The sequence below is a fragment of the Neolamprologus multifasciatus genome, chromosome 2, assembly GCF_963576455.1.
Source record: "Neolamprologus multifasciatus chromosome 2, fNeoMul1.2, whole genome shotgun sequence".
Lineage (NCBI taxonomy): Eukaryota > Metazoa > Chordata > Actinopteri > Cichliformes > Cichlidae > Neolamprologus > Neolamprologus multifasciatus.
Genome location: NC_140440.1, coordinates 22,077,500 through 22,100,830, shown reverse-complemented (window position 1 = coordinate 22,100,830; position 23,331 = coordinate 22,077,500). Strand labels below are relative to the sequence as shown.

At 39.8% G+C, this 23,331-nt stretch overlaps 1 long non-coding RNA gene across 1 annotated transcript; it reads left to right on the top strand.

Annotated features, from left to right (window-relative positions):
• The first annotated feature begins 13,791 nt into the window (after window positions 1-13,791).
• Window positions 13,792-14,505, top strand: LOC146524321 (uncharacterized). Its single transcript, XR_014868672.1, has 2 exons — window positions 13,792-14,150; window positions 14,308-14,505. It is a non-coding gene; the product is annotated as an uncharacterized LOC146524321 (long non-coding RNA).
• Window positions 14,506-23,331: the final 8,826 nt, after the last annotated feature.

The following is a 23,331-nucleotide window of genomic DNA, read 5'->3' as shown; positions in this document are numbered from 1 at the left end:
ACCTTGCTGAAACCTACATACAGTCTCTAAATAATCCACACTATCCTACGTGAATGCCTTCTGGAGCTCATTATATTTCAATGCTCTTCAAGTCACACACTGATTCAGCATTTCAAGCATATCTTTCTAATAAGCTGTTTGTTTCCTTGTAATGTTGTGAAGTGGGAAGACGATTTCTGACCTTCTCTAATTTTTCTAGGCCCTCAAAATTAACCTTTTTGCTTGAAATGTTATATCTGAGGGTGGGAGATGAGACACGCTCTGACAAAGGTCAGCCTTAGAAGCCAACTGACTTGTCAGAAAAATCTGACATCCTACTTCCCATTGATGAGTGGTAATAGACCAGTACACCTTTTGTGGGTTCAAATCTGTGTTTGTGCTACAGTGTTTAAATCAATGATACCAGTAGAGAAGAGCACATACTGAGATCTCATAGGCAAAAAATGGCAGAACCATACATAATTCTATAGATGAATAGATAAATGATATGTAAGAACTACTTCTTTCTATTTTCTTTTCTCTTTACTCTCTCTCTCTCTCTTTTTTTTTTTTACATCCAGAAAGGCCTGTTCTGACACATTAAAACAATCATTTTCTTTGTACTAAACACAGGATGGCAGCACAGGACTATTTAAAATTTGTAGGCTTAAAATTAAAGCTAAGTTAACAGCCTATGAGGGACCACCAGGGTGCAGTCATCCCTCAGCGCTAACCAACAGCTGGTAACAGCTTAAATTGTACTGTCACTGACTATGTATGTATGTATGTATGTATGTATATATATATATATATATTCCCTCTCTCACTTACTCCATACTTGTTTCTTAAAAGCAAGAGTCTGAAGCCAGTTAGCTCAATGGTTTCAGTATGACACTATAAGATGACAGGAAATTAGTTAAAAATGGAACCTCTAGTAATTATTGTCAATTCTGCAGAGAAGCTTCAAGTACAGCAACATTTACAGTAATGGCAAATAACCATGCTGTCTGTGGTATGAACTACAGTTCTGTGACTAAATTGCTGTCAGGCTGTTCGTTTACAGCGGCTTCTTAAATTCCTGTTGTCAGACAGTTAATATAAGAATACTAACTAAATAAGGTTAACAGGTTGGGAATTGGTAAAAACTAGTATTAATTGGTTGGGGAGAGCAGAGGTGGGTAATTAAGTTCACACTACATTTTATTCCATGTGTATATACTATGCATTCATTAATATTTGCTGTACAGAGTCAGTTTGGAGGCATCATTTCTCATTTTGGTCATAGTTTGTGAATGTTTGCAGACTATGCTCATCTGTCTTTGCTTGTGGGTAGAAGAGAAAGTAAAGGTAAATATGAAGCTCGTCAGTGGCTAATGGATACAAAAGATAGGTGACATTTAATAATTTGTGCTGTCAACTTTTGTCTTCATAACTTTAGCCTTGATTAATTTAATGTTTGAACACTGTACATAAAAGAACTTTAATGGCACAAATCTTTGATGATAATGAAGGTATCGTCCAACCCTTCTTATTACTCAGTCACTTTTAGATGACTTAATGTAACGCAGCCATTGTTGGAAGAGGACAAAGAAAAACCATAATGTAATTAGCACCTTAGCATTAGCATTATCAGTATTTGAACATTTTTTAACAGCATCCGCTGTTTAATTGTACAAACCTTTTTCCTCACCTGTTAGCTTAGTACAGAGAGAGAACAGCGCACACAAAACCCTATACAACATGTTAAGCTTGTGTCAAAAAAATTAGCTTTAGCACTGTTGGTTAGGTTTATATTTAGCCAGGCATGAAAACATGGTGGTTGCATAAGTCTGAACCACAGACAATATAAATGACAGATGTAACTTCAGGCTTCTGAGAAAATGAAGCCAAACTGCAAACATGCATTCTTTTTAAAGAGGAGGGTAATGAATGTGGCTGAAAAAAGACTTTCAGACCTGGAGAGAACTGCTAACCATGTGACATTAACTGGACTGCCACTTTAGGCATATGGCAATGTAGAATAAAGTGGATAAGGCCTCAATAAAACATGCATAGAATTTGGTCAGCAACCACCTGGTGCAAGAGAAAAATGTGTATTCCCCAAGTGACTGGCAAAAATATTCATGTAATGGCTTTTTCAGTGTTCTTTCCCACTTCCCTTTTCTGGGAGGCAGTGGGGAGGTAGAGCATACAGCCCGATCTGGCGGAGAGGTGTGGGAAGCCAGATCGGGCGCCCCCCTTCCGGCTCTCCTCTCTGCTCTCGCCTATCTTGTACGTTTTGTCTTACTTCTCTATATCACCTTTTCTATCCCTTTGAAGAAGTTAGGCTCCGTAAATGCTAAAGAGGTAAGTATTATTTCTCAGTTGCAGCAAATAGATAGGAGAAAATAAACTGTAGGAAACTAAATAGAAGAAAGAAGAATTGAAATAACAATTTAACACAAACCAGTGACACACTCCAGGGCCTGATCAACCCTGGCAGGGCCTCCTTGGATGAGGGTGTCTAGTGATAATGGCCGAAACAAAAATGGCAGATTAGCTTGGGTAAAAGACTGAAAGTTGAGGCACACAACGATGTGTGCTGCTGGTAAAGTTCCTGGGCTGCTAAATTTTCCTGTAGTTCATAAAAAACACACTGACATATCTGCAAACACTTGCCAATACTCTTCAAGCAGTGGCGAAACTGTGAAAAGTGTAACACAAACTGAAAATGGAGTAAATGTTAAGCCTTTTAAAACATGTTCACTGCAGCACTGAGGCACAACTACTGCTTTGCAACCACAGTTTTTTGTTTTGCCCTTTTTCAGATTTTGCTAGCATTCTGCTTATAGTTCGTGAGTGCTTGCAGTCAAGTTGGCACAATGACTGCAGTGTGTTGACAGCATCAGTCATAAAGACGATTCTGGTGTAGCAGCCGATTTGCAGTTTCAGCTAGTGACAGCTAGCAATGTCCAAAAACCACTCGCTAACCAATTGATATACACATTTCTCAAGAATACATCAACAGGGTTTGTACTGTGGTATGAATGTGAATTTGTGTCACGCTATTCCACTCTTGCTCTCACACTCACACACACACTCGTTTCCCTTGCAATTTTTCTCTCCTTGCAGTCTGGTGGACAGAGAAATGCCTCTGAACACACATTAAACGTTACAGGCATCGACACAGACATTTGTATGCACACATATCGACACTTGCACACAGCTTAAGTTATTTTTCATCATCTGGCCTGATGGAAGATGATTTTAAGTGCTGGAAATAGATTGGGCAATTTATTTTGCTCCTCCCTGAACAAAAGCAAGGCGACATTGTTATTCAACAAGAAGAACTCTGGCTGAAGTGTAATTACTAACCACATTCAAACAAATTAAATCCTGCCCAGAGCTTTTTTATCAGCCTTAAACCAACAGAATGAAGGGACTCTAATGCAAATATGCAAAGGCCTCTTAAAATAATCTTTTTACTTTGTCAGCCATTGTGAGAGCACTGATTTGTCTGTCAAACAAGTCTGATTACTCCGTATTCAAAGAGGAATTAGGTGTTAAACAAAACGGAGCTGGTAAGCAGACAAGCTGAAACTCTGCATGCTTTTTTTTTTCCTGAAGACTTGTTGGATTTGTGGGATGGGTTAGGACAGAGCAGGATCAGTAAGACCTGATAAGTGCTCTGGCTCAGCTCATGATCTACACGACTAATGATGCAGTGTTTGATTGGTGTCCTGTGTTCCATTGCCGGGCCAATGAGCTGAGAGTATCTCGGTGTGGAGGAGTTATCTCACCTAGCCAGCTGGAGGACAGTGACAGAGATGAAAAGAGAGGGAAAAAACAGTGGAGATAGAGTGAGAGATGAGGGATGAAGGAGAGAGAGAGTGGGGGGAATGAGATAGATGGAAGATTCGAGCACTGCTCTAAAAAACATGTTTGTAATGCACCTTATCAGGTAACACTAAGGAATGACTATCTGAATTTGTTGCCTGTAATAGCGTCTGTGTGTGTGTGTGTTCATAGTTTTGTTACTGTTGTAGGGTTTATGTGCATCCATTACATCGCTCTTCCTGAAATATCTTCTTTTAGGGTGAGCTAAGGCCTTGTTTGCAAGCACATCAAAGTAAATATCCTCTTTGCATCTTCTCTCTTTCAACATCTCTCCCCCTCATCTCCTCCTCAACTTTCTTCCAGGGATAAATGCGATGCGTTAAGCATTCACACAACTGAAGGGCTTGAATAGATTAAGCAAATGATCAATCCTTTCTATCCACCCGCCTGTAAATTAAATGACTGGCACAACCAACAAATTTGCTCATTTGTGAGAACTAAACGTGAGAAGGGTATTGAACGCAATCCCTGGCCCTGCAGGAAAACAAAACTGAGCGCTGTTCATCTCTGACAATTAAAATAACAATTAGCTGCTAAATGATGGTGCAGTGGTGCTCTTTTTAAATCCCCGTATCAGAGTGTTTTTAGTTTTGAGTTATATCAGCAAAGAACAAAAGGTTTGAAAATGACTGTAAGCATCTGCAGCATGTACCTGACCTCGGGGTGCACATTCACTGATCTCTTGAAAGGTTGTGCTATCGTCTATGGTGACACTGTGTCCCGGACACCTCACTCTCTAAATGCTTAAAATTCAGGTGTGGAAAGTGTAAAGAGGTCATATTTAATGCGTCACTGAATAAATCTTTCCAAGCAAGAAAAAAACCACAAAAAACAAAGAAAAGAAAATAACACAATAAAGTAGACAGGAACTATTATTTTACTTAATAATTTCCATCCATCCTTTCACTTCTGCTTATCCTTTTCGGGGGGAGCTGGAGCCTATCCCAGCTGTCTTAGGGCAAGAGGCGGGGTACACCCTGGACAGGTTGCCAGTCTATCGCAGGGTGAACAAATAGACAAGAGAAAACCAATTGCACTGCATTCCTACCTATGGGCAATTTAGTGTTTCCAATTAACCTATCCCCACTAACTGCATGACTGTGGGAGGAAGAACCCACAGAGAACATGCAAACTCCACACAGAAAGACCTGGGCCTGATGGTAGAATCGAACTTAGGACCTTTTTGCTGTGAGGCAACAGTGCTAACCACCGTGCGACTGTGCTGCCTTAATCATTTCAAATCTGTTATTTTTTACATGGCATCTGACAATTTTTAGGTCTGCAGTCTGTCCTGTTATACAGTCTCTACTTCCTGTTATCGGTCAACCAATGTCAGTAAATGACCAAAGAGTGGCTGCTTGGTGTGCTTGTGAGAGATCTGTCTCTGCTTTTGATCTCCTACAGTGAACAAGATTTTCTGCCAGTTTGTGTTCACACTTCCCGGCCATAACATTTTATTTTTGTGACTGCACAATTGTGCTTCCAATCCATCTTTGATTTGTTCAGTTTTCCAGATAAGCACATAGTTGAATAATTTTCTATGACTCTTCTTCTAAAGGAGCTTGAAAATCTGCATTGTGTTAAAGAGGTCTCAGATGTTTTTATAATGTATATATTTTTATGATATATAGTTAAACTAATTTTAATTGCTGGAATCATTTGCTTACAAATGCTCTTAGATAGATATAGGCCTCTATTGGATTCTTGTCTCATGCAGCAGTCACATAGATGTAGATGTTGCATATCCAAAAATCTGTTAACAAATAATAAATAATAATAATAATAAACACAAATGATAGAGGAACAGAAGGGGAGATGAACATACAGTAGAAATACAAATTCAACAATACTGAGAACACTATAACTTAATAAATGTGGCAAATGATAAAAGCAAAACACATAAAAAATACAGTATATCAACAAGGACCATGTTATTCACCATGAAGAAGTGATAAACTGTGACTGATAAAAAGATGAAGCAGCCTAACATTCAATATAAGGTTAAAATAGTGTGTAGGATGAGGGAAGGTGTTTATTTATTTATTTATTTATTTTCCTTGGCTGAGAATATGAAAAATCTCCACAGAAGCAGTCTTGTCCACTTTCCTAAACCCTCTTAAAGTACTAATTTGCCCTCATATTGTATCTCTTTTGGTGAGATTAGAGGCAAATGGTGTGAAATAATATATCTATACCATTTGAGTTCACTATAATGATTGTAATGTATGTGTGTATCTGCTCCCTTTTTCCTTGTAGACATGTTAAACAATCTTGTAGAAATTTACCATATAAACTGCCTAAGGTGCCAGCATTATCAACTATCTATATAGATTTTGGGAATTATTTTTGTAACGCCTTAATCCTTAGAAATAATAAACACGATAAACCAAAAGTTAGGTATTAATGTTTGATTAATTATTTCTTTGTTGCAGCAACAATTCCTGGCAATTAATCTTATAGCGTTGGAAAGCCTGTTTGTTTCCCCTTAAATGGCACCATATTTATATGGAAAATACATTTGTGGATTGAGCAGCAAAGTTGAGTATGTGGGCCAAATGTAGTCAATGAAAGTATGACAAGGATCACCCCAACTAAGTGGGGTCTATTAGGGACTACCTCCAGAATTTGGGAGTAGAGAGGATTCAGCAGTCTCCCTGCATTCCTGACCTCAACACTACTGCACACTTGTAGGATCAACACAAATGCTGGTTGAAGAACTAGATGCCATCCCACAGCATTGTGTGACCAAGCTGGTGACCAGCATGAGGAGGAAGTGCCAGGTTGTATTGGTTGTGTATGGTTCTTCCACATGCTATTGAGGCACCAGTTTGTTAGCAGAATAAGCTGTTTGACACTAGCAGGGAAGACCTGGCAAGTTTTTAATGGGAACAACCCACATACACAACTCTGTTGCTAAACCCACAAATGCATTTTCCTTACAAATGTGGCACCATTTAAAGAAAACAAACAGGCTTTCCAACATATATAAGTCAGGGGTGGTTGTGACTAAGGAGGTAGAGCAGGTCATCTACTAACCGGAAAGTTGGTGGTCTGCATGCCAAATATTCTTGGGCCCAAGTTGCTCTCCAGTGCATCCATCAGAGTACAAATGTGTTTGAATGTTAGAAAGAAAGTAGAAAGAGTAGAAAAGCGCTATAAGAATCAGTTCATTTACCATAAGATTTATTACCAAGGAGCAAGAAAGGGCAGGTTTATGTTACTTTATAAAAGTTATAGTTTCTGTTTTATTATTATCATTTGCGACCTGTTGTTAAACAAAGTAAGAATTATAAAAATGTATATACCCAAAGTAATAATAATAACAATTTCTAAACTCATAACCATGCAAAATGTTATTTGCCATTTTTATACCATTTCAACTTGATGGTCTCTTTGAAACCAGGACTTTTAATTTTTTTTTTTCCATGCTTGGCTGAATTCAGATTGAGAAATTTAAAAATATACCCAAATGCTTTTGTGAGAAAAAATAAAAAAAGTCTTTCACTCATACCGAATTATTATTTGAAGTATATCTGTGAGAATTTTTGTGACATTCAAAAATGCTAAAGTAGGGTTTCTTTGGGATAGAACTTGAGAAGAACTCTCAAATTGTCCCTTTGCGAGTTTCCTAAGTTCAACAGTCAGGCTAAAATGACACAATATAGACTAAATGTTTCTGTTTGGGGTGTAATCGAGGTACATTTCAGAAGAATATCTTTACTCACTTTTTAAGCAAGCTCCTTCTCTAACAGCACTCAGAGCATTTTGATTTTGGTTTCTCTAAAATCAAACAAGATGTATTTTGGGTTCCTCTGCTAAACCATTGTACCTTCCTCTGTCAACAGCTAATGATGATGCTGTCTTTTGTGACCTTATACAGTAAGAAGGCTTTTAGTGGCTTACCGTAATTTTCAAATAAACGCTATATGGGCTGGCTAAGTCACTATGGCTTTTCAAAGAGAGGATTATTTATTAAAGGAGCATCTAGCTATTTATAACATGTTGCACACAAATCTTCCGGTGACCAAGAAACTGCAACATCAGTTGATCTCACTTATGGCGCCTTTTTTGGAGGCACAAAAAAGGAGGAGTAACTGAAGACCCAACAATAACATCCAAACCAAAGCAAATGTTCCTTTTTTATCTATAACTTTATACATAGACTGCAGTGTAACACTCATAAACAAATAATATTAGGAACAAAAAGCTTAGAAAAGAATGCAAAAGTGCCCTAAACTGTCCCACGTAGACAGGAATCTGTTTGACTTAGCTGTGATGAATTGTCATGGCTCTGTCATCACCGTCAGCCTGTGTTTCTGAGACGAGAGATCAATATCGAGGTTGGGTTGCCGCCGGATGTGAAGTGGCAAGGTCTGCATGCAGACATAGCATTGGTAAAGACAAGTAAGAGATTGTCAGAAGCGAGAAAAAACTCCCTCATCTTTTATTATTTAGGATGAACAGTTTAGCAACAAATCATGGGGACACACACACGTGCACAGATATGCTGTTTTCGTGGTAAAAAGACATATACACACATGTATCCTCTCTTCTTCTCTTTTGTCCTTGTTCACAGTTCATGATGAGGGGTACTGTAGATCACTGAGGTGACAGTCGAGTCTTATTACCTTGACAATCAGGAGCTCAATAAACGATCTGTGTGTGCCTGTGTGTCTGTGAGCATGTGTGTGCTTCAGAAATCCAGAAAACCCTACTAACCACCTCTCCTAAATAGAGGAGAAGTGATTTTTTTTTAAAGAAAGAAAAAGCATATATCTTTCAGGAAAATCTGAATAACTCGTATGATTTTAATAGGTGAAAGTGAGCCGTGAAAATAAACTGGAGGTATTTCTTCGAGAATACAGGAAGTAGGGTATGAAAAAACAGAAGAGATGCTGCCTTTTTATTTTGCACTTTTCTGCAGCAAAGGCAACAAAGCTGGTTTTGTTTTGCGAATGCAGCTCCATGTTGGGTGGATACGAGGTGACATCTGTTCAGGAATCCCTGCTCACGCACCTGAAAGGCTTTTGCGCACTTCTGAAATAGAGAGATTAATAAATGTACCTGTGACTGCTTGGAAAAAAAAGAGCACGCACACACACGTGCACACATCCGGTGGTGTGAATGTGTGTGTGTGTGTGTGTGCGCGCGCGTGTGGAGGAGCATCATCGTCTGCACAATATGCTGTATGTTATCTTCACACAGCCACCTGTTTATAAGAAGGGAGTCAACAAACATCATCTGAATTCCAATAAGGCTCAACCTCAGAGTGCACACACTTCATCATCATGAAGCTAGCACTGTTCACTGTAATCTAAATCCCTTATTTGAAAGCTGTGCGTGTGTGAGACGGGAGGATGGTGGCAGGGAGGGAGATTAAAAGTGACAGCTTTCAATGGTCTAAGGGCCCCGTGAGAAGAGTGGGGTTAAGATAGTGGCTCTATGGTACCAGCAAGAGATTGATCGCAGGGTTAATTAGCAAGAAGCACACTCATCGTGAAACTGACAGGTAAACCAGAGGTTTGAAGGCGCATCTTAAAAACACACTGTGAAGGATTTTCTCATTAGTCCTCCACTTGTGGTCATACTTTGTCTGCAGTTTAAAAAAAGGTGGAGGGAGGAAAATCCTAATTTCTCATAACATGACAACAAAGTGTGTTATTCTGGCTTGATTCCCAAGTTTAAACAAGCTCTTACTTAAGAACAAAAAAATAGGAGGAAACTCTTGTGCAGCACTTGAAGAAGTCGAGCATTCTCTTCACGTGCCGCTCCCATTTTCAGCAAGGAAATAAGACTGGAAAACTGGAAACGTGTCGAGAATTAAAGCTGCTAATCCCGAGGATTAATACAATTGAGTTTGCCGGATTGTGGTAATGCCCTGTTTCCTAAGCCTTGCCCATTAGGCACCTGCAGCTGTCACAGTCGGATGGCTTCACAGGAAATTGCCTGGTTTTAGGTTGGTGAAAGTGTGCCAGGGCATTTGAACTGAAACACAGAAAACCACTCGCACACACGCGCACCGCACAAAGGCAGGAAGGGAGATTTTGTCTGTCTTGTCATTTGGCTTCGTGCACCCAATTACCGAGCTTCAGCATGTGTTTGTCCATGTGTGTGAATGCGTTAGTGCGTGTCTGCAGGCAGGTGCGTCAGCAGACCCTGACAGTCAGATTTCATGCACTGCAGGCTTTGCCGCAAACAGACATACTCTGTCTTGGAGTAGAAGAGATGATTGGGCTCATGGCTTCTCCGGGAAGCTTTCTAAAACATGATAATCTCGAGGAGCCAATTGTGAACGAGCCACCGTACCTCCTCACCTCGCCTCCTTAAAGCAGCTTGAAACAAAGTTGCACAAATTGAACCGCTTGTCAGTTAATGAGGTGAGAGGGAAACATACTGGAAACATATAACAGGTGGATGCTCAGAAGACCAACAACATTTCTTGATGAAATCATTTATTTCCCTGTTTCCGTGAATGAGAATTGGCTGTTAGTTCAACTCCAAGTTTTTATAAAACCCTATTTATCATCTGTGTTCTCGAATTTAAATTTGTGACCTGAGATGAGGGATGATTTCAGATGTTTTTGTGATAATGTTACTGCAAGATTTTATTATATTTTATCCAGGTTTTTTTCAATCAAAGTTACAGGCATAATGTATAGTTTTGAAAGGACATGAATGATAATTTGTGTCTCGCTGCTACAAACTATATTTACAGGATCCTACAAGAGTAGCATAAAACATGAAAAATCTCTGTCACACACGGGCAAATAAATTCATACTCTAAGTGAATTTAAAAGGAGCTCTCCGGGCTTTGATTTATAGTTCAGCAGAGGATTTTTTCCATGTCTGTACTGCACCAGGAGAAACAGTGGCTGAATGTTTCCCATTCTTTCTTTCAGTCTGTGATAGGTGCAGTGGAAAGGCCTTAACTGTTTCAGCACGTCTCTTTTGTGAAGTAGCTTGTGGATGTTGCTTCTAACAGAGATATGTGATCTATGTTTGCAGTGAAAAAAAATGCAGTGCATTATATAATACATCTTTTTTATTTTCAGTTTGCTTCATATTGTACTCACTATATTGGATTAATTCTCTACTATCATTTAAAACAGCGGTCCCCAACCCCCGGGCCTCGGACCGGTACCAGTCCGTGAGTCGTTTGGTACTGGGCCGCGAGAGTTGAGGCTCAGGTGTGAAATGTATAGTTTTCAGGGTTTTTATCGGTTTTCAGCGTTATTTTGTTATCGTTTTTATTGTTTACTCTGTTTTCCTTGGTCTTTTCACGTGTGTTATGAATAAATTTTCTTTTTTTCGGTACCAGTACTAGTTTTATTTTGTTGTATTTATCCGCGACACATTAAAGGCCGGTCCATGAAAATATTGTCGGGCATAAACCGGTCCGTGGCGCAAAAAAGGTTGGGGACCGCTGATTTAAAACATATCATTTAACTGCACTCGAAGGGCAAGCCTATAATAAAACTTGTATTTATGTTGTTTTGTTACAACAAAAAGTGTTTTGTGCAGCTGTCTCTATGCAGCTCTCTCTATACCCTTTTAATTTGATATATTAATCAATATGGTTTCTTTACATTTTTTTTCAAGGTCAAATTTGACCTTTGCCACAAACAATGAAAGTCAAGTTCAAATGCTTAGTCAGCCTAGGTACTCATGTTCTCTAAGGTTGTGAAATTTTAGGATAATGCATAAAAACTTGTGCATAATATAAAGTTTTTACTGATTTTCAAATTTTGTGTAACCTTGACCTTAATCCAATTTTCATTAAAATGAAATCAGCTCTAGCTATTATTGGTATCTACCATCAAACAACATTTGAAAACTATACCTTAAAAACTGTGAATGCTGTGAATGCAGACAAACAAGCTGAACCAATTACATGCTCCCTCCTTTTGAGGAAAGAAAAACACAAGGAACTTCTGTGGTCGCCATTTAGTATTTGGTTAGTGATTAAAACCAAGACGTACAGTCAAATTTCTCAGGAGGCATGCCTAGCCTAACACCAATTAGTGCACAGATATCATTATTACCTTTCTGCTTGTAAGTCCTTTGATTTAGTCATCGTCAGCCAGTGTTACTGCAAACTTTCTTTAAAGTGGCGCTAACGTTGTCAGGCAGGCAGTTAGCAAATTAGGAATGTTAGCTAGCCTTTAACCAGCTGTTGTCATTGTCAGCTGGCTGCAGACAGGGAAGGGCTGCACGTTTCATCGTTGACAACAACTAACTGGAAAAATATTACAAATGAAAACGCACGTTTATGCAGATTTTATTGTGTTACAGCTCTGAGTTCAGTGGGGGAGACAAGGTGCCACATGAGGAGAAGAAGATGATGAGGGAGAGGGAAGTAGAGGAGGGAGATGAAGAAAAGTTGGAGAAAGAGGTGATGGAAACGAGATTTTGAAAGCATAAATGTGCAAATCTTAAATGGTCATAGATGGTTTGGAAGAGCTATTTGTGAGCTTTGAGATTTCAGATTACTTTATTTGTGCCTGTAGGTAGATTCGGTCTGCAGCAGTAGTAAGGGAGTCACCCACCTTCACATGCACATATTCAGTACAAGCACACTACACAGACCACAGATAAGCACATAAACATAATACAAAATAAAAAGTTTGAGATGTTAAGACTAACTTATATTTACTATTTTTAATAGTTATTTTGCAAAATTCATGTTTTTAAAGTCTTCCTCACATTTCCACTTTCTTTTGCAATTCTCAGGAATCTGGAACATTTAAAGGGAAGATAGAGAAGCTTCAGATCTGCAGGATCTAATGGCTAGCAGAGGGAGACTATTCTCTGGTTGAACAAGAAGTCTGACTGCATAGAGGCCTCTGGTATTCCGTCATTCACTAATTTGATGTAATAATGAATACAACATCATGTTCATTTTGTAGACTTAAAAAGGAAATTAAAGCAGGTTTCTCTTTAGTTTAGGTTTTGCTAGCTTCCGATTGGCAAGCTGCTGCTGTGTGAGATTGCAGTTTCCTTTTGTCTGTGAAGGTTCTCAGTCATCCAGGTCATCGTAGTCAAAGGAGCTTGCAAAGAAACGCGTCTGGACTTCTTTAAGTTACTTGAAGACGTTTCACCTCTCATCCGAGAAGCTTCTTCAGTTCTAAGGTCAAATGGTGGAGAGTCCCACACCCAGTTTCACACCTTGGCTCAGGCAATTAGAGGATCATCAGGGGGTCCTTTTGTCCCTCTGTGGGGGGATACTCCCACTAGGTTTATATCTGGGACTCTCCACCATTTGACCTTAGAACTGAAGAAGCTTCTCGGATGAGAGGTGAAACGTCTTCAAGTAACTTAAAGAAGTCCAGACGCGTTTCTTTGCAAGCTCCTTTGACAGTTTCCTTTTAGTTTATCAGTCAAATGCAGAATGTGGGGTCTAAAGTCCTTACTTAAATGAAAAACATTCGGCTCAGGAATGAAATCACTCCTAGGTCTGACATTTGACTTTGACTGAGCTAAAAAGGTACCAGGCATATGTCCACCTTTTATATACAGTCTATGGCTGCGACTCGTGGAAAACTGGTCTGTTAGTGAATGGACAGCTCCCCCTTGTGGAACTTTTGTAATATGTACTGTATAGGAGTTGCATCCCAGTTCTGTTGGTGTGAAGTAGAGGTGTTATGTTTTACAGCAAGCCAGCCTAATATCAGTGTTCTTTAAAAATTCACCCCTCCATCCATCCATTCTTTTCCACTTCTCCTTATCCGGGTTGTTGGGGGGGGGGGGGGGGGGGGGCTGGAGCCTTTCCCACCTACCAGGGCGAAAGGCGATGTACACCCTTGACAAATCACCAATCTGTCTGATTTTAAAAGTGCATAAATAAATAAAAGATATAACTGAACCAACCATAATCTTTATACTTTTCTTGCTATGAGGTATAAATCACAGCTTTGAGTGTTGGATAATGCTGTCTACCGATCTAATAGGGCTTTGGAGCGTGATGTCACGGGGGTGGGCGTGGAAAGGATTTTGGCCCGATCCGCCATTTTGGGGGTCTAGCGCAAGTGAAAAGGGAGCGAAGGCACACACAACAGCCACGGTTCGTATTTGCTGTGTGGTCGGCTGCAATGTTCGATCGCACGACCGGCAAGAGAATAAGCTTGAAAATGGTTTATCTTTTCATTCTTTCCCAACCTGGAAACAACATGAGGCAGCTCGTGTATCGAAGTTACCAAACGAAGGCGTCTAGCCTGGATAGCAGCTGTGAGACGAGCTGATATCCAGTTCTCTTCCATTTCCAAATATCTGTTGGTGCTCCAGACATTTTCATTCCGGTAAGTTCTAAATATGTTCATATCACTCTTTATAGCCTATTAGTTTTATTTTCGATGCGCTCTGAGCTCATAGCAAATTAGAACAAACATCCTACTGAGTGATTTTGCAGAACTACCTTCTATTTATAGAGTTGCTAATTATTTGGCATTATTGCAGCAAACCAGTCTATGAAATGGATGAAACATCGTGACTGGGTTCCAGCGCTACACAAGGGACCTGCTTCAAACAAACCACCATGCCAATCAGATTACTTCTTCCATGTGAGGGTGAAGAGGTGACCCTTCTGGATAAGATGGTGAAGGTTTGCTGCCGTTTTGGTGAACAGTGTGATAATAAAACCAGGGAAAAATGAAACCTGCTTCTGTTAAACATTCCTAAGTCTTTTGCTGTATAAATAGCAGTATTTTTTTCAAAAGATACAGTAAATAAAGTAATGTTAGTAGTGGGTGATATCATGTAAACACTGTCATGATTTTATGTAAACATTTTGTCACTTGTAAACTATAAATGACTGGATTCTACACTGTAACTGATGTGATGTTCTATAAAGTGGTTTTAATAATAATAATAAAAAAAAGAGGAAAAAATTAGTAAATTTCTTTATTCAATTTTTGAACAGTGGGACTCAGTCAGTACATATTCAGTAAATGCAAATTATTTACACGGCAGTGCACTACAGGCATAAATCTAGACCCCTAGATAAAACATTATGGCATTATAGCAGTGACAACTCCTCCACAGTAGCAGGTGGATTTTTCTTTTTTGAGGACGGCTCCTTTTACCTTTCAATATAGATGGTCTGTTTATGTTTTGATCAAGAGCCTTTTTTTGGGCAGCTGAAGAGGAGAAGTCTATCTTATGGCCAACCTCTGGCTGTATCTTGGTCACATTACCCAGCAAAACCCAGTATGCAGGTTCATCTGTAACAGTCCTTGTGCCACGGATCCGCACTGTTGCTTCTACATTAAACAGAAGAGCAGTGACATGGCTGCAGGTCTCCACGACTCCGGCCTTACAGGTGCAGTGGGCGGCTTCAACCTTCCCTGTGATGCTCACTTTGACCCATGGCTGCAATGCTGGTTCATTCAGTCTTTGAGAGTGCAGGACCTGAAACACACACAGACAAAGTTAATTTAAAGACAAGAACTATGAGCCAAGGCCGACATAAATGTGTTTAATCTACTTTATCATAAATGTAACAAGGTATTTAGAAAGTTAGCACATGTAGTTTTTCATTTCTTTATGTGTCCATCTATAGAACGCTGCATGTTATAGTGTAAATCTGCCTGTTCTCTGTCAGAAACCTGCCTGCAGAAAATGAACCTAAAGTATGTAATGCAAGGATGTCATCACTTTAGAGATGGAGAAAGCATAAAGTGACAATTATGAATCACTTAATATGATAAGGAGATTCTGCAGGTCATTAATCAATGTATAAAGTTAAAATAAAATTTATTTTTAGTGACACAGGATACAAATATGGAAGCAAGATGTATAATTAGAATTATTTATAATAAATATGAATAAATCATTGCAATTTCTTTAACCATAGAGAATATCTAAATCCTTCAGGACAATGTCTCATCAATGCACTGAACTCACTATGTTATCCACCTAACAGCCTCCACATGTTCTCACTGTACTTTCCCCTCATGAATGAATTTATGCTGGACTAATCTGAATGTTTGCAGGGAAATCAAACGCATTTCACACGCAGTACTCGAGCTGACTTACCTTTGTTTGAATGACGATTTGTATGCGCTAACTCCACAGATAAGGTACGAAAATATGTCAGTAGCGGTTGGTCTTCAGGGTTTCTACTCCACGGCCGTATTTCATACGGGTCCACATTTCCAATGCACGCTATTTTCTGCAAGTACTGCTGCTTCGCCTCTGAACGAAATCGGTCTCTATACAGTCCATTCTCTTTTGAGCTGCTTTTAAGCATCTTGTAATCGTCGTTCCAACACAGTGCCTTTTGTTTTGCTTCGTAGACCCCGAAAATGGTGCCGCGCTCCCACAATGCATTGCGGCATGACGTCAACTCCAAAGCCCTATACTGGCGGTATATAATTATAAAGCTGGGAACTAGAGTCATTCATGACACAATATAATCAAGATGCATTTGCCACAATATCAGTGCTATCACAAAAAAAGCCAATTCTTTGATACTCAGTGTGCTGCAAAATGATTATACACAATATATCATAAAATCTATGTAACTGGAGAAAGATGATTTTTCTACGGTTATAAAAAACAGCAATTATGCATTTATTTACTGGATTCCAATACCATGTTTATTCAAAGAATTAGCTCTTTGATTTATTTCCCCCCCTGTAGGTTTCTTTATCCCACCATGTTTGAGACCTTATGTTTACTTCATGAGTCAGTATTTCAGTCAATACCGTGTCGATATACAATGTTAGTACCAGATCAGCACGTCTTTATCATTCACCCATCTTGTCTTCATTTATCAGTAAATCGTACACCGGGCTATATTAGGCACCAGCAAGGGCAGAGCGTCACCTACCCACATATACAAATGTATTAGTGCCGCGGCAAGGGTGATAAAAAACCCCACCAAATTAAATACTCCATGCCTACTTAAAGCAAACAAGTAGCAGAGGAGGAGAGCATCATCCTGGAACACTGAATTATCTCTTCTTTCCACATCAGTCAGATACAGGATGCCATGCACTTATGTGCTTTCACACATGCACTTTGCATTTTAACCCAAAGACCGCATAAATAATCCAGCACATGGCGTTGTCTTCTTTTGTGTTTCCTCCATGATTTCCTTCTGTGCTATGCTTCTCTGCCATGACAAATAGCCAGTCACTTCATTATATCTACAGTTATGCCTCTACTGACCCCATTCTCATTTGTCCAGCACTTCCTCTTCCCACACACCCAATGTCACATACATGTTCAGGGCCCTCAGGAAACAAAAGTAGTAATTAGTATGCTGATACATGAGCCAGTGGTGTCGCCGTAACTATTTCAACAGCTATTTCTACCTCTCGCTCTGTGGTGAAGCACTGAAGAAGCCTCAGATGTGTGTGTGTGGGTGGGTGGGTGTATAAGCGTGTATGTGTGTGTGTACTGGTGTGTGTCTTATAATGAGGCTGAAGTAACACAGCGGTACATACTGTTCTTGTCACAGTGTAAGGTATACCGTTGATGACAGAAGCTCTCACTATGTGGTCTAGCGCTGACTCACAACCCCCCCCCCCCCCCATCGGTCTGTCTGTCTTTCTGTCTGTCTCTTTATACGTGTGCGGGGTTGTGCAGTTACATAAGGATTCACACAGATTCCTGGAATATGTTCGTTTGTGCAAAGGAGCGAGGGAGTGTTACCATGACGATGGCATTAGAAACCAACCTTACATCAAACAGTGTGTGTATATTTGTATCTTCCTGTTGTTTTTTTTTTTCTTTCAGAGTTGTGTGTGTGTGTCAGTGTGCTCCTGCATTTGCTTCTATTAGAGCTAAACTGAAAAAATAAAGGCCTCTTGGTGCACAGAAAGTGAAGAAGAAGAGGGTAGGATGACGATGACGGCATAGATGGAAAGGACAGGAGGGAGAGCAAAAATGAGGATGCAGGGGAAGCTAATTAGAAGGAGGGGGATGCAGATTGTGGACCCAGATGTTGCCAAATGATCCTTTGATACCCCCCCTCCCCCCCCCACTCCACACCGCCAACCCTCCTCAACTCTTCCTCTCTCTTTCACGCCTTTGAATATGTCATTTTGCAAATCCTGTGATCAGCCTCTGCACCTCTGCCAAATCTATGAGTAAGCTGTGTGGGCTTGTGCATGTGCATGCATGTGACTATTAGAGTGTGTTTGCCTGACAATGTGCCTGAGAATGTGCCTGAGTGTGTGCGCATATATTTGCCCCGACCTTCTCGGGTCAGATTAGTGATGTTTTCTCTGTAGCCGGTGCTATGGAGTGCAAATCCATGCTTGACCCACAGCAAGGGTCGACACACCTTTCCCTTGGGTCACCCATATTGCCTTTTTCTCTCTCGGATCTCAGAATAATGATAGGATGGGATATTACATTTTCAGTTTTCTTTCTTTTTGCAGCACTTCGGCATTGATATTAAAATCATACTAGCCTGCAGTCTTTCAATATCTGAGCAAGGTGTGAATGGATATGCATTTGTACTTTGATTTTTATCAACAAAGTGGACATGCTTTATTTTTTATTACTTTCCTAACTCTTTCTAGAACCATGCTACAACATAGTGCTTATTCACTGTTAATTAAATGATCAAGAGCTCTGTTAGAGAGCAGGATGGTCCTGCAAAAACATTTCACATGGCTTTTGCCCTAGTGCAATTATCACTTTTAGCAACCCACAGCAAAGGTCAGTTGAATTCATGAAAGCATATATTTCTGGTTGCTAACCTTAGCAGAAATACACAGTCGACCTCCATATTACCTCATCATTTTCAAAGATAATATATAGGGATTTTTATCTCTGTTGTCGATGACCTCATTAACTATAACAAGACAAATCCTCCTTAAATGCGGTCACTTTGTCAAGTGTTATTGTAGGCTGTAACGTTATCTTACTAAAAAATATATTGTATTAAAAAAAAACTTGATACTCAAAAAATTAGACTAGTCAATGCCTAAAATACACTGCTCAGAAAAATTAAAGAGCACTTTGAAACCACATCAGATCTCATTGGAAAAAAAATCATGCTGGATTTATGATAAGAGCTCGGAAATGTGTTATGAAAAGATGCCATACTCTTTGATAAAAATGAAAATGACCAACTTAGAGGGCTGAATTCAAAGACAGCCTGAAAATCAAAGTGAAAAAATGATGCAGCAAGCTAGTCTTTTTGGCCAAAATTTCATCACAGCAACTAAAAATGTGTACTCAGTAATTTGCATGGCCTCCACGTCAGCAGATGATTGTAATGTCGGGGGATGCTCTTAATGACAGGATGAATGGTGTCCAAGGTCTGGACCAGGGCATCACTGAGCTCCTGGACAGTCTGAAGTGTAGCCTGGATGAACTGAAACAAAATGTCCCAGAGATGTTCTATTGGAGTAAGGTCAGGTGAGTGTGGGAGCCAGTCAGTGGTATCAGTTCCGACATTCTCCGTGAACTGCTTGCAGACAATTGTTGCATGAGGTCAGACATTGTCATCCATCAGGAGGAACCCAGGACCCACTGCACCAGCACGGGATCTTACAGTAGATCTGAGGATTTCATCCTGATACCTAATAGCAGTCAGGGCAGTGTTGCCTAGCCTGTAGTGGTCTGTGTGTCCCTCCATGGTTATACCTCCCTAGACCTTCACTGACCCACCACCAAAGTGATCATGCTGAACGATGTTACAGGCAGTAACATCGAGTGGCAATCTACCTTTTTACTATGTAAATACTTGCTTTCTCACCATTTTTAACTACGCTTGCAATTATTTAATCCTGGCACTGGGCCTAATTACCACACAGCAGTCGTAGAGCCCACATTCACACAAATGGAGTTGCACATTTTTGCAAAGTCTCACCATGGCAGGGAAGTCAGAGGAGCATTGTTCTCTTGTCCAGCTGTTATAATAATGTTCATTTGAGTTATGCCATGTTAAACTCATTTGTATGTCTACTTAATTAGAGCAGAAGTTGCTGTAATTATGATCTGTGCACACCGAGTGCAGTGAGCGCCAAGTAGCTTTGTCATATTCCTGTAACATAAGAGCTCTTGTTTGGAGTTTTGCTCGACTCCTGCCGGGCCCCGTCCTGATCTCATCAACCAACTGCTGTTTGCCTGAGTTTCATAAATCTGAGAGCCGAATGTTTATTTTCTATTTCGGCCTAAATTGGTGTTACAACAAACATTTCCCACTGGAGTGAAACGTGGGTATCATTGACCAAAAAGTAGCCTTGTTATTCTGTCGCTATACCCTCCGACACATCTTATTCATATCTCCACCACCACCAGGCTGGACCTATCAATGATAAAGCAAAAATCGAGCCTAATCACCTGTGCTTTTATCCTGAAAATGACAGAAAAACATCAAAATGGCTTAATATGTGAAAGGAAATTCACAACTGGAAAACATTATTAGAACACATGGACAGTGGGTATCATTTGAAATAAACAACAGGGATACAGATACACAATTCGAGGCTTACAGCCCAGATCAAGCAATGTTTACCTTTTTTTATAGCCCACCCAAGTAAACAGGATAGTTACGATCAATGCTATCACTGCAGTACACACAGCTGCATGTTTTTGAATTCATCCTGAAGCTCAAATCCTTTTAACCAAATTTAAAGTCTTCCCTGATAAGACATACAAGACCAGGCTATCTCTGTGGTATTACTCAGCTATCTCTCACTGTAGTCTATCAACTGTGAGTTTTCTCAGTTCAGAGAACTGCTTCCTCCTATTTCACGTTCTTTGCCAACAGAGAGAGCGAGGGAGAATCTTGCATCTTTATTGCAGTGCAAAAGAGCTTTGAGAAACCTCTATATGGATTATCAAAAAGAAAATTGCACATGTAGGACAAAATATCAACTGTGAGTTATGAATATGATAAGAAAAAACCAAACAAACACTACCCCCCAATTTGACAGAATATCACATGTGCTTGTGCTGTGTTTCATAAAAAACAATCACAAGTGACCAAGCTGAGGCCAGAGTAAGAGAAGAGTGTCGCAACAGATGAAAAGTGAAAGAGTGATAACCCCCCCCACACACACACACACACACAAAAAAAGAAGAAGAGTGAGAAAGGGAGTGTGTGTGTGGTCTCAAAGTGCTCAACCTGTCATTCAAGCTTTAGGGGTTTATCTTTGGGAGCAAGGGCACCTGGCTTAGCTGGCTTTGCTGTGGGGACGGCAGATATCGGCACGCACACTCGCTGAAGATGTGACAGCAGGTATCCACTGGGGTGAGAGATATGACACCGTGTCATTATGTGCGATGCATAAAACATTCGCAGCAATAAGCTCCTCTTTTTCACGTTCTCCCCTCTTTTGTTCTCTTCCAACATGCCAACAGATGCGCACACATAAATGGAAGCAGTGGTCTGTGAGGCGAGATAGAATAGAACAGGAACGTATGTACGCCTCGACCGGTTATCTACCCTCAGTCAATGCACCACACGATGACTCCCCCGGGGGCTTGAAATTACAATCATGCTCAAGGGAAGGGAGACTATTTTGGATGAGTGGCACCCCCGACTCCAACCTTGCACTGACATACCCTTCTGTACAAGTACACAACGTGGACAGAGAGAACATGGGAAAAAATAAATGACTCACAGAGATGTACAGGCACCCTTATGTTTTCAGCTATCTGGATAAAACAGAGCATCAATAAGAGAAGATCCCACAGCAACAGTTCTCACAAGGGTTCAGAGTATGATGTGGCAACAATATATAACAGTAGCAGAGCCTATAGCAAACACAAAAGACAACCTGTCACAAATATGCAGCACTTAAAGCACAATGATGTAAAGCACATCAGCACATTAGTGAAGCCCCTACTTGAGTCATACTGTCTGAATAACTGCTATTAGTCCTGCATTAAAAAGGGATGATAATTAATACTTGGAATTAATATGTTGACATTCCAAGAGAATCGACACTCGTGCTCTGCTTAGTACAGCAGTCTTTTGTTCTGCCTGCCCTGTACTGATCAGCAGCATGTGATAAAGGTTATTAAAAATGTGGTTAAAACTTCTCTGTCACCTTTTTTTGATGAACCTGCTCTTACTCCTCCACACGCCTCCACCAAACCCCTTCAACCCACTGACGTCACGTAGCCCATGGTATTAAAACAACTCTGCCAGTGTGTCACTCTGGAATTCATCAGTATAACCAGTAGTGTAATTAGAGACCACACAGGTAATATATATATTACAAATTTATACTGTGGTGTTGATGCCGATTGAGTTTGTTTGAGTTAAAGGAGTGGAGTTAGCTCATGTCCTCGGATGTCTCAAAATTGGTTTTGGTAACAGAAATCCAACTTTGAAATCTTTCACAACGGAGATAATGGCACTTTCTTTATCATCCTAATCCTGAACATAACCCGCAAGCATTACAGGGAAGAACTGCGGTGATAAGGCTTTCTCATCTCTTCCTGAGCTGAACTCAGCTGAGGCCAATGGCTGGCCAGACGATGTTTCGCCAGAAGACATTTCCTATTTCCCAAATGTAATTTTCCTTTTGATGCCAGAACAGTGGTCACAGTTGAGTATGAGCGAGGACAAAGAGCAGTATATTACAAAATGCAGTGCGTGTGCCGTTTCATATTCTGGCCTTATTTTACCTCTATTTTACCATGCCAGCCTACGCACAAATTAGCGTAAACTGATGTCCTGTCTTAACGCAGGGACAGGGGTATTATTTTAGACAAACCAAGAAAAACATATGTATCATGCTACTGAAATGTTATTGGTCTGCATCCCACAATTAGTAAATGATGTTGTAACACTTCTGGAGTCGTTACAGTATACTAGGACCAGTTAGGTTCGACTACTAGAGTAGTAATGAGTGTAGCATGTAATAAAGACCACAGACCAGAAAATACGTTTAAATTGCCGGCTTGTTATTTTGTGAAGACAGAGAATAGACAGTTAACACACATCACATAAAACATCCAACATCACACATTTAAGGAAAACAAGATATTTTCTTTCCCCTTTTTGTTCAGTATATTCTGTTAGTTTATCCTATTTATCTCAAAACCTTTTATTTGGCTTTAAAAGGATGTTATTTTCAACCTAGGTTATTGTCTTATTTATTTCAAGTTCTAAGTTCAAGTTTATCCTTTGATCTATTTGCATTAACACTGTGTTATTTTAAATCAAGTTCAGTTCTTTAGGCCCAAGATTTAATTTAATGTTGGTCTAGGTTCACCTTTCAATCTCAACCAGTTCTTATTTTGTTTTAACCCAACAAACTTATTTACATTTCCATTAACACCATTAGAGCATTAAAATGTGAGGTTGACCAAAATAATTTACAAAAACATGTAAAAACTAAAAACAATTCAGCAAAAGGCTGAATAATCCCCTTAAACAAACAAATAAACAAAAGAAAGTTGTCTCTGTGTCCTTTAACTATTAATCCTGGAATTACTCCAAATGATTATCCAGTGCTTTGAAAGTCCGCTGTTCTTTTGCAGAGGTGTATGGATTAATCCTAC